Source organism: Bidens hawaiensis, unplaced genomic scaffold, assembly GCF_021521415.1.
Source record: "Bidens hawaiensis isolate Kalapana, Puna unplaced genomic scaffold, B.hawaiensis_p1.1 tig00010569_1, whole genome shotgun sequence".
Lineage (NCBI taxonomy): Eukaryota > Viridiplantae > Streptophyta > Magnoliopsida > Asterales > Asteraceae > Bidens > Bidens hawaiensis.
Window position 1 is genome coordinate 758,581 of NW_027491807.1, and position 12,334 is coordinate 770,914.

The window sequence follows — 12,334 nt, forward strand, 5'->3', positions numbered from 1 at the left end:
ATTATCGCCCGGGAGGCGGTGTTCTCCCCAAAATCGCCCCAGTCGTCCCACGTTTCTCGCCCACTACGTTAAGCCTTAGTGATTATATATTAGATGAACTTTTGTGATGGTGGCATGGTGGTATAGTAGTCTGGGACATACTTTGGAGCATATGTTTTGGGTTCGATTTTGGTATTGTGTTTATGTCTAGAGTTTATGTAATTGACATAATCTATTAATAAACCATTGCATGCCTTCAAGAGGGTTCTGGTGTGTTAATGGACTCATCACTCAAGAGCTCTTTTCTTTTTTTGAAGCCAACTTAGACCATGAGTAGTCATAACTCTTCATTTCCAGGCATTATACGTCACGTGGCGCCTAGTCAGAGTTATGATTTTTTTACAAAAACAGGCTGTAGTCATAACTCTCCACCCCCAGCCATTATGCGCCACGTGGCGCCCAGTCACTTTTACACTTTTTGTTTTTTTTTTAATTTTCAATAAGAATAATTTAATATTTTATTAAATAAATGTTACATGAAAATAAAAAAAAAACTATTCGTCGTCCTCGTCGTCTTCGCCCTCTTCGTCATCGTCGTCTTCGTCTTCGTCGTCGTCGTCGTCCTCGTCGCCGTCGTCCTCTTCGTCTTCATCGTCTTCGCCATCGTCGTCGTCGTCTTCATTGTTGCCCTCGTTTTCACCAGGCAAAGGCTGATACATCCAAAGATGTTGGACCAAATCCTCCTTTAGTGCGGTATGTATCTCTCTTGATCGCACGGAATCCGAGTTTTCGAGTCTTTGCTCCATACTTGCCGGAGTCCATGGTGGATCCAGGTCCGATATGAAAGTTGGACATATTGTTCTTCCCTCGTCCTCGATAATCATGTTATGCATTATGATACACGCATACATAGCATATTTCATTCTTTATAAAGACCAAAGACGACAAGGATTTTTAACATAATGCCATCGTTGTTGAAGAACACCAAAACACCTCTTGATATCCTTTCTCACAGACTCTTGCACTTTCTTAAAATACTGTATTTTTTCATCCATCGGGTCTCTGAATGTTTTAACGATTATCGCGTACTCTGGATATATTCCATCACCCAGATAGTACCCATGATGGTAGAAGTTATCGTTAGCCCAAAACGAAGAGACGGGAGCGGTCCCAAATATGTAACTCTCCATCACAGGAGACTGCTCTAAGACGGTTATGTCATTGTTGGAACCTGGAACACCAAAGAATGCCGACCAAATCCAAAGGTCGTATGAAGCGATCGCCTGAAGGCTAATCGTTGGTCCCTTTTGGTCACCTCGTGTGAATTGATCTCGCCATGTAGTTGGACAATTAGCTCATTCCCAACGCATGCAATCTACACTCCCTATCATGCCGGGGAAACCATGCATCCTTGTATGTGCCTCATAAAGACGACGTAGATCGTTACAGTTGGGCTCTCTCAGATAATGTGGTCCATATAGTTTCAATATTCCTATATTTTACAAAACTTTTATAAAATAAATGATTAAAGTAAACAAGTGATAAAACTATTTAAAAAAAACATAACGTAGCGTAACAAAAATACTCCAAGGTGTCCCGAGTTGTTTTATCGGCCATCTTTAAATTATCGTCGTTGATGTCGGCCGTGTTTTCGTAGGCGAGCACGCGCACGGCTGACGTAACCTTCTGAATAGCCGTGAATCCTAGCGTCCCTCGACCGTCAGGCTTTTGCTTAAAGTAATCAAACTCACGCTCCAAATCATTGGTGATGCGCATAAATAAATTTGTAGACATCCGAAAACGACGCCTAAAGGTCTTCGGGTTCTTGTATCTCGGCGAGTCGCAGAAGTAATCCGCCATCAACCGGTTGTTGGCTTCTGTACGATCTCGTTCGATATATGCTCTTTTTGAAACGGGGGGTGGTGGAGAGCTAATCGCACTCGTAACGGAACTCATATGCTTTGTCGCGAGCATAATCGCACTCGTAACCGCCTGTTCCTCCGCAACTTCCTCGGCTTGTTGGTCGGGCCCGAGAAACTGTTCATATATAGATGGAGGATTCATTTATATAGTGAATTTTATGTGAGGAATTATAGAGTTGAAAGAGAATTTTTATAAATTTGATGAGTTTTAATTGGGAATTAGTTGGTTTAATATATAAGAAATAATTTTTTTATTCCATTCCAACGTTCCAATCCAACGGCTCTTTTTTTGATATTTGTGCCCATATCCGCGTTTTACATAAAACGTTCAAAAATAATAGCTGAAGAGGTATGTACCCGCCTCAACACCAAGCAAGGCGGGTCAACCCACGAGATAAAGACATTATGAAGGCACAAAGCCAAAACCCAGGCGCATGGCGCATACAAAACATGCTCGCGCATCACATATGCGCGCGGCGCATATCACATGCTCTTGCACATCACATATGCTCGCGCGTCACATATGCGCGCGGCGCATATCACACGCTCGTGCATATCACACCTGCGCATGAAATATCTGCGCGTGAGAATAAAAAGAAGACTTCGCGCATCCTCAGGATGGGCGCATATCACACGTACACATAATCAACCTCGTCCTTATCCAAATCAGGATCAGGGCAACCTTGATTGTGCACGTCAGACAATCTTCCAGAAGGCATCTTTTTAAGGAGTAAGAATATGCTGATGTTGACAGCTGCCAAATGAAAGGTCGACAACTCAGCATGACACATGTGCTACCACATGATTACAACCAACGAGAAAGCGCCAGGTGTCCCAGAGGACACGTGGCGCAGTGCGATTGGAGGAGGCCAACGAGGCTGAGCCCAACCAGTGGAAACCCTAGCACTATAAATACAGCATCAACTCCACTTTGATGAGACATTCACACTCAACCATTGACAGTTACAAGCAGTGATATCACATTCAATCATATTGAATTATATTCACTCACAGTCAGTTACAAAAAACAGACAGTCACACAATCAAGAGTATTCAGCGATTCAGCAATACTCTGGAGATTCACTGACTCACACATTATTATCTTCTCCACAAAGATACTGATTCTCACGCCGGAGGGTTACCCCAAAGAGGACCCCTCTGTCCCTTTCTGAGGGGTAAGTAACGGCGTTGTTCATTTTGTAGGTGGAAGAACACGGATTCAGAGGAACCATCGGTGAAACAGTTTAATCATACCCGAGGAAAGTAGATCTGCTACCAGTGAGTAGATCCACGTTTCTTCATTGGCGCCATCCACTGTTACAAACGGCAATCAGATCTCATCCAGATCTACAAAAAAATCAATCACCATGGTTTCTGGAGTTCGTAACGTTGATCAAGCTCTGGAGGATATTGAACGTGAGGGTGTTAACGACGGACAGCAGGTTCTGAGGGTTCCGCGTGATTCTACGCGTACCAGCAGCAACCGTCCCTTCGTCACAACCCCTCACGGCCAGACTGAAACTCCTCCAGACGATCACACGTTACAAAATATGGCCGGCGCAAAGCTGAAAGGACCAATGGGTCCAGAAGATGAAGCAAATGATCCGAATGAATGGCTCATAAACGAGCAGCGGCGTCTGATTGAAAAGTACAACGAAATGGTCAAGCAGAAGAAGCTAGCCGACCAAGCACAAAGGCAAGCTTTTGATAAGCAGACTACAAAGAGGCCGCGCGCGCAGGAAGAGGGACATTCTGTTCACACTGCACACACTGAGTTCAGTGATGAAGAAGTGCATAGCATGAGGAAGACACGGGATACTCATGCAGGAGGCTCACAGCTTCGCGCGCCTGTGAACATGGCGCCTGGAGCCAGAGCAGATCTGGATCTGCACATGCCGTACAGCCCACCGATCAGAGGGCAAGTGGACGTAACCACGCCCTATAGACCAGCCATCCTGGTAAAACACTCAAAGTTTACTGCGCGCATCGCGCAGGCTCCCATCCAGCACAAGACAAAGATGCCAAGTGGTCTGGGCAAATATGATGGCACAACAGATCCAGATGACTTTTTGCAAGGTTTCTATAACACGGGAAACCTAGAGAGCTGGACGATGCCAACATGGTGTCATATGTTTGCTCGCTGCCTCACGGGCGCAGCGCGGGTATGGTTCGAGAGCTTGCCGACAGGGCAGATTGATGGGTTCGAGGAACTATTAGAAAAGTTCCAAGCCCACTTCGTACAGCAGCGCAGGCACACGCGCGATCCTGATGACATCATGCACTGCATACGCAGGAATGATGAAACGATTGAAGATTACATCACTCGTTTCAATCAGGAATCCCTGGCAATCGGGGGTATAACTGAGCAGCTCCTGCGCGTGGCCTTTATACAAGACGCGCGCAGTGATCAACTCCGCCGGGCTCTCGTAAGCAAAGATGGTATGCCCACCAAGTGGGACAAGTTAATGGAGGCATCGCGAGTTTTCGCGAGAAATGAGAAACAGATTGCCCAAGATAGGGCAAGAGAAAGAGCGCATCAGGCAGAATCACCGCGCAGCAAAGATAAGAGGGCCAAACAGAACTCTGTATGGTCCAGGTTGCAGCCAACAAGTTTTTCTTCCGCGGAAAAACAAGCGCAACCAACCTCACCACAGCCCCAAAAAGAAGTTCGTAATCGCGGGGAGGGTGACAAGAGGGAGGGCGGCAGAGATCCTAGCAGACCTCTGCCAAGAATATGGACGCCCCTCACTAAAACACCTTCACAGGTGTTAAGTACTGAGAATGTCCAATTCAAGCCCCCCAAACAACTACACTACAAGGGACCGCAAAACAGTGGCAAATATTGTGAATTTCACAGGTCCCCGGGCCACAACACCGACGCATGCCATCATTTAAAGGATGCGATCGAGAAGGATGTAAAGTCGGGCAGGCTGGCTCACTTGGTAAAAAACCAAAGAATAGAAGATGAGCAACCGGAAGGAGCCTCTGCCAGCAAGAAGTACAAAAGAATCTGTGTGGCTGAGGGGGGACGACAAGGGCAGACGTCAAGAAAGAGAAGCGCGCAAATCCAAGGAGATTGGCGCGAGCAGCAAGTCATCTTCCCAAGAATCAGGGGAGGCCCTTCAATAAGCAGTCCTCTCGTCATTACCACACACATTGCTCATTACGAAGTGTCAAAGGTCCTGGTGGACACTGGAAGCGAATCTGACATTATGTATGAGCAGTGTTTCAGAAAGTTAGACCCGGCAGACCAAGCGCGGCTCGAAATTGTGAACGCACCAATCTGTGGTGTCTCAAATGAAATCATACATCCCCTAGGCCAGATTCAGTTTGAACTAACTATGGGGGATGATGAGCACAAGCGAGCCGAAGTTGTCAACTTCTTGGTCTTGCCCACCACGTCATGCCACAATATGATCCTGGGTAGGGGAACGATTGCCCAATTTAATGCTGTACCGTCGCCAGCGCACGGCGCATTGGGGATCCCTACACCAACAGGCGTAGCATTTGTTTACCGCGATCATTTGTGCGCAGTGACAAGCACGCCGCGGGAAGGGAGAATGAAACTTACAATGGCTGACAATGCGCCAGAGAAGTGGATTTTAAACCCAAAATTCCCAGAGCAAACGGTCACAATTGGCGCTACCATTTCAGACGAAACGAGATTGAGAATGAAAAAGTTGCTCACAAAATACACGTCGGTTTTCGCGTGGCAACACTCCGATATGACGGGGGTCCCGCGAGACTTGGCGCAACATTCTCTTAACACGTTTAAGTCGGTGGAGCCAATTGCACAGAAAAAGAGAATCATGGGGGATGAAAAGGCGAAGGCCATGAATGAGCAAGTGGAGGACCTGTTGCGCGCAAACATCATCCGCCCGATTCGATACCAGACATGGGTAGCCAATCCTGTGATGGTAAAGAAAAGCAACGGGTCATGGAGAATGTGTATTGACTTCAAGGACCTCAACAAAGCATGTCCGAAAGATTGTTACCCCCTCCCAAACATCGACGCAAAGGTGGACTCCGTGGCGCCATTCAAGCTCAAATGTTTCCTGGATGCCTACAAAGGCTATCACCAGATTCAAATGGCACCACAGGATGAAGACAAGACGGCCTTCAGAACCGACAAGGGTGTTTTTTGTTACACAAAAATGCCCTTTGGTTTAAAGAATGCGGGCGCAACCTATCAGAGACTTATGGATTCGGTTTTCAGTGAACAAATCGGAAGAAATCTAGAAGTCTACGTCGATGATTTGGTGATCAAGAGCAGGGAGGAGAGACAAATGCTCAAAGACATCGAGGAAACTCTTCAGCGCCTAACGGAGGTTAACATGAAGCTCAACCCGAGCAAATGTACTTTCGGCGCAGAAGAGGGGAAATTTCTTGGTGTAATGGTCACTAAGGATGGTTTCAAGGTGAACCCTGAAAAGGTGGAAGCCATCCTTGACATGCCTTCACCATCCACCATGAAAGAGGTTCAGAAGCTGAATGGTAGATTGGTGTCAATCAACAGGTTCCTAGCGAACCACGCCAGCAAATCTACTCCATTCGTTAACACCTTGAGGAACTGTTTGAAGAAGAGCCAATTCAAGTGGACGCCTGAGGCCGAGCAAGCTTTCACTGAGATAAAAGAATGTCTCATAAAGTTACCAGCGCTCACAGCTCCACTTCCTGGCGAAACCCTTACATTGTACCTGTCAGCTGGAGACCGCGCGATCGGCGCAGTATTATTGGTGGATCGCAAGGGGATACAAACGCCAATATACTATGTGAGTCGGGTGCTCACAGACCCTGAGACGCGCTATTCCATCATGGAAAAGTTAGTTTTGTCACTAACACACGCGTCGCGCAAGCTCCATAGATACTTCAATGGTCATCCTATTGAAGTTCTGACTGGTTACAACATCCAGCAAGTCTTGCGACGCCCCGCGCTCTCCGGAAGGCTGACAAAGTGGGCGCTGGAATTAGGTGAACACATGATCACTTATAAGCCCCGTCCAGCGATAAAGGGTCAAGTTTTGGCGGATTTCATCACGGAAATCCCAGACGGAAAGATTGAAGAAGCTCAGCGCGAGGTAGATCCTCCGCGAGCAAATGATGAAGAAGATGTTTGGAGGCTATTCACTGATGGAGCCTCCAACAGCGAAGGGTCCGGCGCAGGCCTCAAACTGGTGGACCCTGATAATCATGAATATACTTACGCTATCAGGTTGGACTTCAAGAGTACCAACAATGAGGCTGAGTATGAAGCCCTGCTGGCTGGTCTGCGCATCGCGCGCAAGTTTGGGGTTAAAAGACTAGAGGCGCATGTTGATTCTTACTTGGTAGCTGCTCAGGTCAACGGCCTATATGACGCCAAGGAGAACACAATGCCTCTGTATCTAGAGCAGGCAAAAAAGCTCGTTGAGCAGTTTGACTTCTTCAGAATCATACACATCTCGCGCAGCGAAAACAAGTCCGCTGACGCGTTGAGTAAAATGGCATCAACTAATTTTGATCACTTTGGCAAAGATGTCAGGGTGGAAGTAATGAGCAGCCCGTCAGTGCAAACGCAATCGGTCCTTGTAATTCATACAACCCCTTCATCCTGGATAACTCCAATAATGGAATTCCTGAAGGAGGGGAAGTTACCGGACGATCGCGCACATGCGAGAAAGATAAGACACAAGGCACAGAACTATGAATTACTTGATGGTACATTATATCGGCGCTCTTATCTTGGACCGCTCATGAAATGCCTGGATGCTGAAGAAGCAACCTATGTGATTAGGGAGATTCATGAAGGAATCTGTGGAATTCACGCTGGTCCGCGCATGGTGGTTGCCAAGGCGATGAGCTCAGGCTACTATTGGCCAGGCATGTACTTGGATGTGCTAAAAGAAATCCAAAAATGCAAGGCATGTCAGAGCTACGCGCCAAACACCATGCGTCCAAAGAACAACTTGATTCCAGTCACCTCCGCATGGCCTTTCCACAAATGGGCCATTGATATTGTGGGGCCCCTGCCGCAAGCGCAAGGGCGAGTGAAATTTTTGGTAGTGGCGATAGACTATTTCACAAAATGGGTTGAGGCCAAGCCACTAGCAAAAATCACAGCTGAGGAGATGAAGCAATTTATCTGGAGCCACATCATTTGCCGTTTTGGCCTTCCTATGGAAATTGTGAGCGACAATGGCAAACAATTCACTGACAGGAAGATATCAAGCTGGCTCAAAGAATTGCACATCAACCAAATCTTCACGTCCGTCTACCACCCTCAGGGGAATGGCCAAGTGGAGCGCGCGAATCAAAGTTTGCTAAATGGGCTGAAGAAAAGGTTGGAGGGAGAATCCCATTCTTGGGTCGAAGAGTTACCTAATGTCCTGTGGGCGCACAGGACATTAAGCAAAACTAGCAATGGCGAATCCCCGTTCAGCCTAACCTATGGGACAGAGGCTATGATCCCAGCAGAAATTGGATGCCCATCCCATAGGGTACTCATGATGAGCAAAACTGATAACGAGCGCGAAAGAAGATTGGACCTTAACTTGCTTGAAGGGCGCAGAGAAGCGGCTATCATTAATGAAGCCAGATACAAGAAAAAGCTGGAAAAATATTATAATCAGCGCGTTAAAGAGTGCCACTTCAAGAAAAATGATTTTGTCCTTCGAAACAATGAAGCTAGTCGCGCGATACCCCCAGGAAAAATGTCCCCCAATTGGGAGGGACCTTATCAAATTTCAGAAGATTTGGGGAAAGGCGCGTACACTTTAAAAGATTTGAATGGAAAAAAGATACCGCGCGCGTGGAACGCGGCACAACTTAGAAAATGCTTCATGTAAAAAGTTCAAATATGTAATCAAGGCTTTTAAGCCATCATGAATGATGATTCGCGCAATCTTTCAATATTTGTCGCGCTATCTTTCAATATTTGTTCTATTACCTTTGCATACGTGTTTCACACTTCCTTTATTAATTTGGAACAATATGACAACACTATATTGACTTCAAAGCAACATAAAGCGAAGTAAAACATACATGCGCGAGCCTTAGCTCAAACGCGTTAACGAGTCTTAACTCTAAAACGCCAGGGCCTTAGCCCAAACCTACGAGCCTTAGCTCAAACACGTTAATGAGTCTTAACTCTAAATACGTCAGGGCCTTAGCCCAAAACAAAGAGCCTTAGCTCAAAACACTCACAAACACCCATCTTACATCCCGCGCAGCCTGATCATAAAAATCCTTAAACACAACTAAGGCAGAGTACATGCCATAACATAGTTGTTAAGGTCTTAGGTCGAGATCGCGCGAGGAATCAAAGTGGATATCTGACTAACGCATGCTGACATGTAATGGCTAAAACTCATACTTCCATGTAAAAACAGCGCGACTATGACGCGCGAAAAAGGAATTGTGAAAAGTTATCGCGCATGTCAGCATAAACAAGATACTGCGAAACCACTTACAAAATAGGACTATGGTTAAGTGAATAATTTCCTTACAACCTTGTTCTTATTTTAACGTGCAACCATATCTTATATCTATACAAGCAAACATGAAGAGATGAATGGAAATGCGCAAGATGAAAGAAGGAGAAAACAAGTTTCATTCCACTGCATTTAAATTTACAAGTATGATGAGTTACAAATTACAAGTACAAAAAAAAAAATAAATATACAAAATTTGATGAAGGGCTTCTCAAGTCTCCACGTCGACGTCAGCCGCTTCATCACCCTCATCATCTCCCGCAGCATCTGGCGCGGTCTGCTCCTCATCCCCGAACTGACCATAGTCAAGTTCTTCCTCCTCATTGGAGTCTTCGATCACAACGGTGTCAGGAGCAGATTCTTTCGCCGCGCCAGAGCCGCTGGCAGGGGCAACATCCCCCGCGCCACCATCATCGCCACCAGCCCTCTCGCATTCATCAAGCAACTTCTTTAGCGCGCCGAGGTCGGGCTGGTCAGCAAGCGCAGCTATCTGTAAATCATTAGAAAAACATTGAGTATAAAACACTTGGAAAAATTAGTCAAGTAAAACTCATTAAAACCAAGGTACCTGCATAAGGATGGGGATGGGAGTATTCATATACTTTTCCCCCACCGCGGCCATGTCCGCGCAGGCCGCGTCGCTCTTGTAAGGGTACTCGGATGGGTTCTTCTTCAACATGCCATAGTCATACCCATCCGTAAACCCTTCAGCTCGGCCCACCAAGCGCGCGGCGGCATTGCAGTCCATCACAAGGGCTTGAAACTCGGCGGAATATTTCATCGCCAAAGCGCAGCGAGCCATGCCCTGTGACACCAGCCATTGGCGATCCTGCGCGAGGCCAGCAACAGACGTCTCGAGGGCAGGAACCTGAGAGTTTAATAACTCAACAGTTTCCTTAGTCTTTTTTAGTTCCTCCTTATCAGACGCTGCTGCCGCCAAAATTTTTTCTTTCTCCGCCTGCGCAGCACCAAGTGCTTCCTGGCTAGACGCCGCCGTCGCCAAGGCCTCATCTCTATCGGCCTGCGCGGCCGCCAAATCCCTTTTCAGACGCGCAACCTCGCTCTCCAGTGATGATTTCTCAGTGATACTCTGGACGATAGCTTGGTCACGCGCCTCGGCCTGCTGTTCCAAGACACGCACTCTGCGCGCGTACTTGGCAACTTCGGCCTCCGCCAACTGCTGCTTCTCCCGCGCAGCTTGGAGCTCATGCCCGCGCTTGATGTATGCGGTGTTGGCACTTGCTCGGTTTTCACTGAGCTCCGCCTGGAGTTTCTCAGCTCGCGCGCGAGCATCAGACAGGTTCCAGGCGGCCACCTTAGCCTCTCGCTGGGCTTCCACAAGAGCGTCGCGTACTTTAATATAATCACGACGAAGCTCTTGGGAAGCAGCGAAGAAAGCCGACCCAGCGAAAACATGGTCGTTCAGCAAGTCCGCGCGGGTGCGCTCCTCCTGATACCTCCTTTCAGTAGGAGGCACGGCATGAGCCCAGAAGTCCTCGCATACGCCCATGGATTGAAAGGAACTCTCTTCATTAATATTCCATCTCGGGCGGTAAACGTGGTCACCTTCCTGCAAAACACAAGAAAAGTTCTAAGTCATAAAACATACTTATATGGAGGTACGCGCAGCGGACCAACAAATCAATACATACCTGCGGGGATGAAGCAGGAAAGTCAGCACCAGCCCCACCAGAAGTCTGCGCTGCGAACACTTGCGGCATCGCAGGGCTGGCGCGGTCTCCCAAGGAGTCTTCAACTTGAACCCCCTCGTCCTCCTCGTCTTCTTCAATAGGCCTCTTCTCCTGCGACCTGGAAGGCTCCAAACCAGCCTCGCGGGGAGGGCTGCGTGCAGGAGGAGGCGAGGGAGGTCTCGACGCCGCCAGTTCGGCGCGCAATACGGTTTCCTGCTCCTTGGTAATCCCAATAAGGGGAGACTCAGCACTAGCAGGAGCAGGACCAGAACCAGCGGCGCCGGCAGCGGCGCCAGGAGTATCACCAGCAACTGTTGCGCCAGCTACAACTCCTATGAACAAATAAAAAAGGAAAAATGGTTTATGACTGACTCCAAAGGGAAAAATTCAGAAGACATATGTGCAAAACTTACCTTGGCGCAATTCTGTTCGCGCATCGAACATCGCCATAAAATCCATTCTACCCTTTTCAGAGGGTAGAACAGGGGACTTCGATGGAGTCCCCGGCGCAGCCGTGGCACCTTGTGGCGCCTGCGGCTGATCTGTTACCGTCGCTGCCTCTGCAAACATTTAAAGGAGCAAAGGTTTAATAACAATTCAGCCAGATGAAGATAAATAAAGTATACCTGTTGCAGGCGCGGCACTGCTTCTCTCTTCAGCCGCGCGAATGGAGGAGGCGACGCCACCATACCTCAAGTGGACAGGAGGTCTGCCCACTCTCACAGGCAGAGAAGCTAAAGAAACCTTGGTGGTAAACACCTGGGTTTCCTTAGGTCCCTTCGTTTGAGCATGGGGATGAGCGACAGGGGTGTCATCTTTCTTCTGTTTCTTACTGGCCCCTGCGCCAGATTTCCCCTTAGCTTTGCGCTTTAGTAGGGGCGCCTCCTCTTCCTCCTCCTCCTCTTCCGCGAGCTCTAGCTCGTAGTTTTCAAGCGCATCTACAAAAACAAGCGACAGAACTGTTAATAAACTTGGGTATTCTAAAGGAATGAGCAGAAGTGCGAAGGCTTACCAGGCGCGTCACCGTCAAAGTCAAAATCCAGATCTACTGGGATGAACATGTCATCGAAGCGATCCGGGAAACCAACCTCCCCAGCGCCAAGTTCGACGGAGCCGCCCTCCACATGTTCATCATAAGCGGCAAGGATGTAATCCTTGGTGACTGCGCAAAGACAAGTTAAATGATATCAGCAAAAGAACGATGTTCGCGCGCAAAAAAAAAAAAAAAAAAAAAAAAAAAAAAAAAAAAAAAAAAAACTTACACAACCCGTCG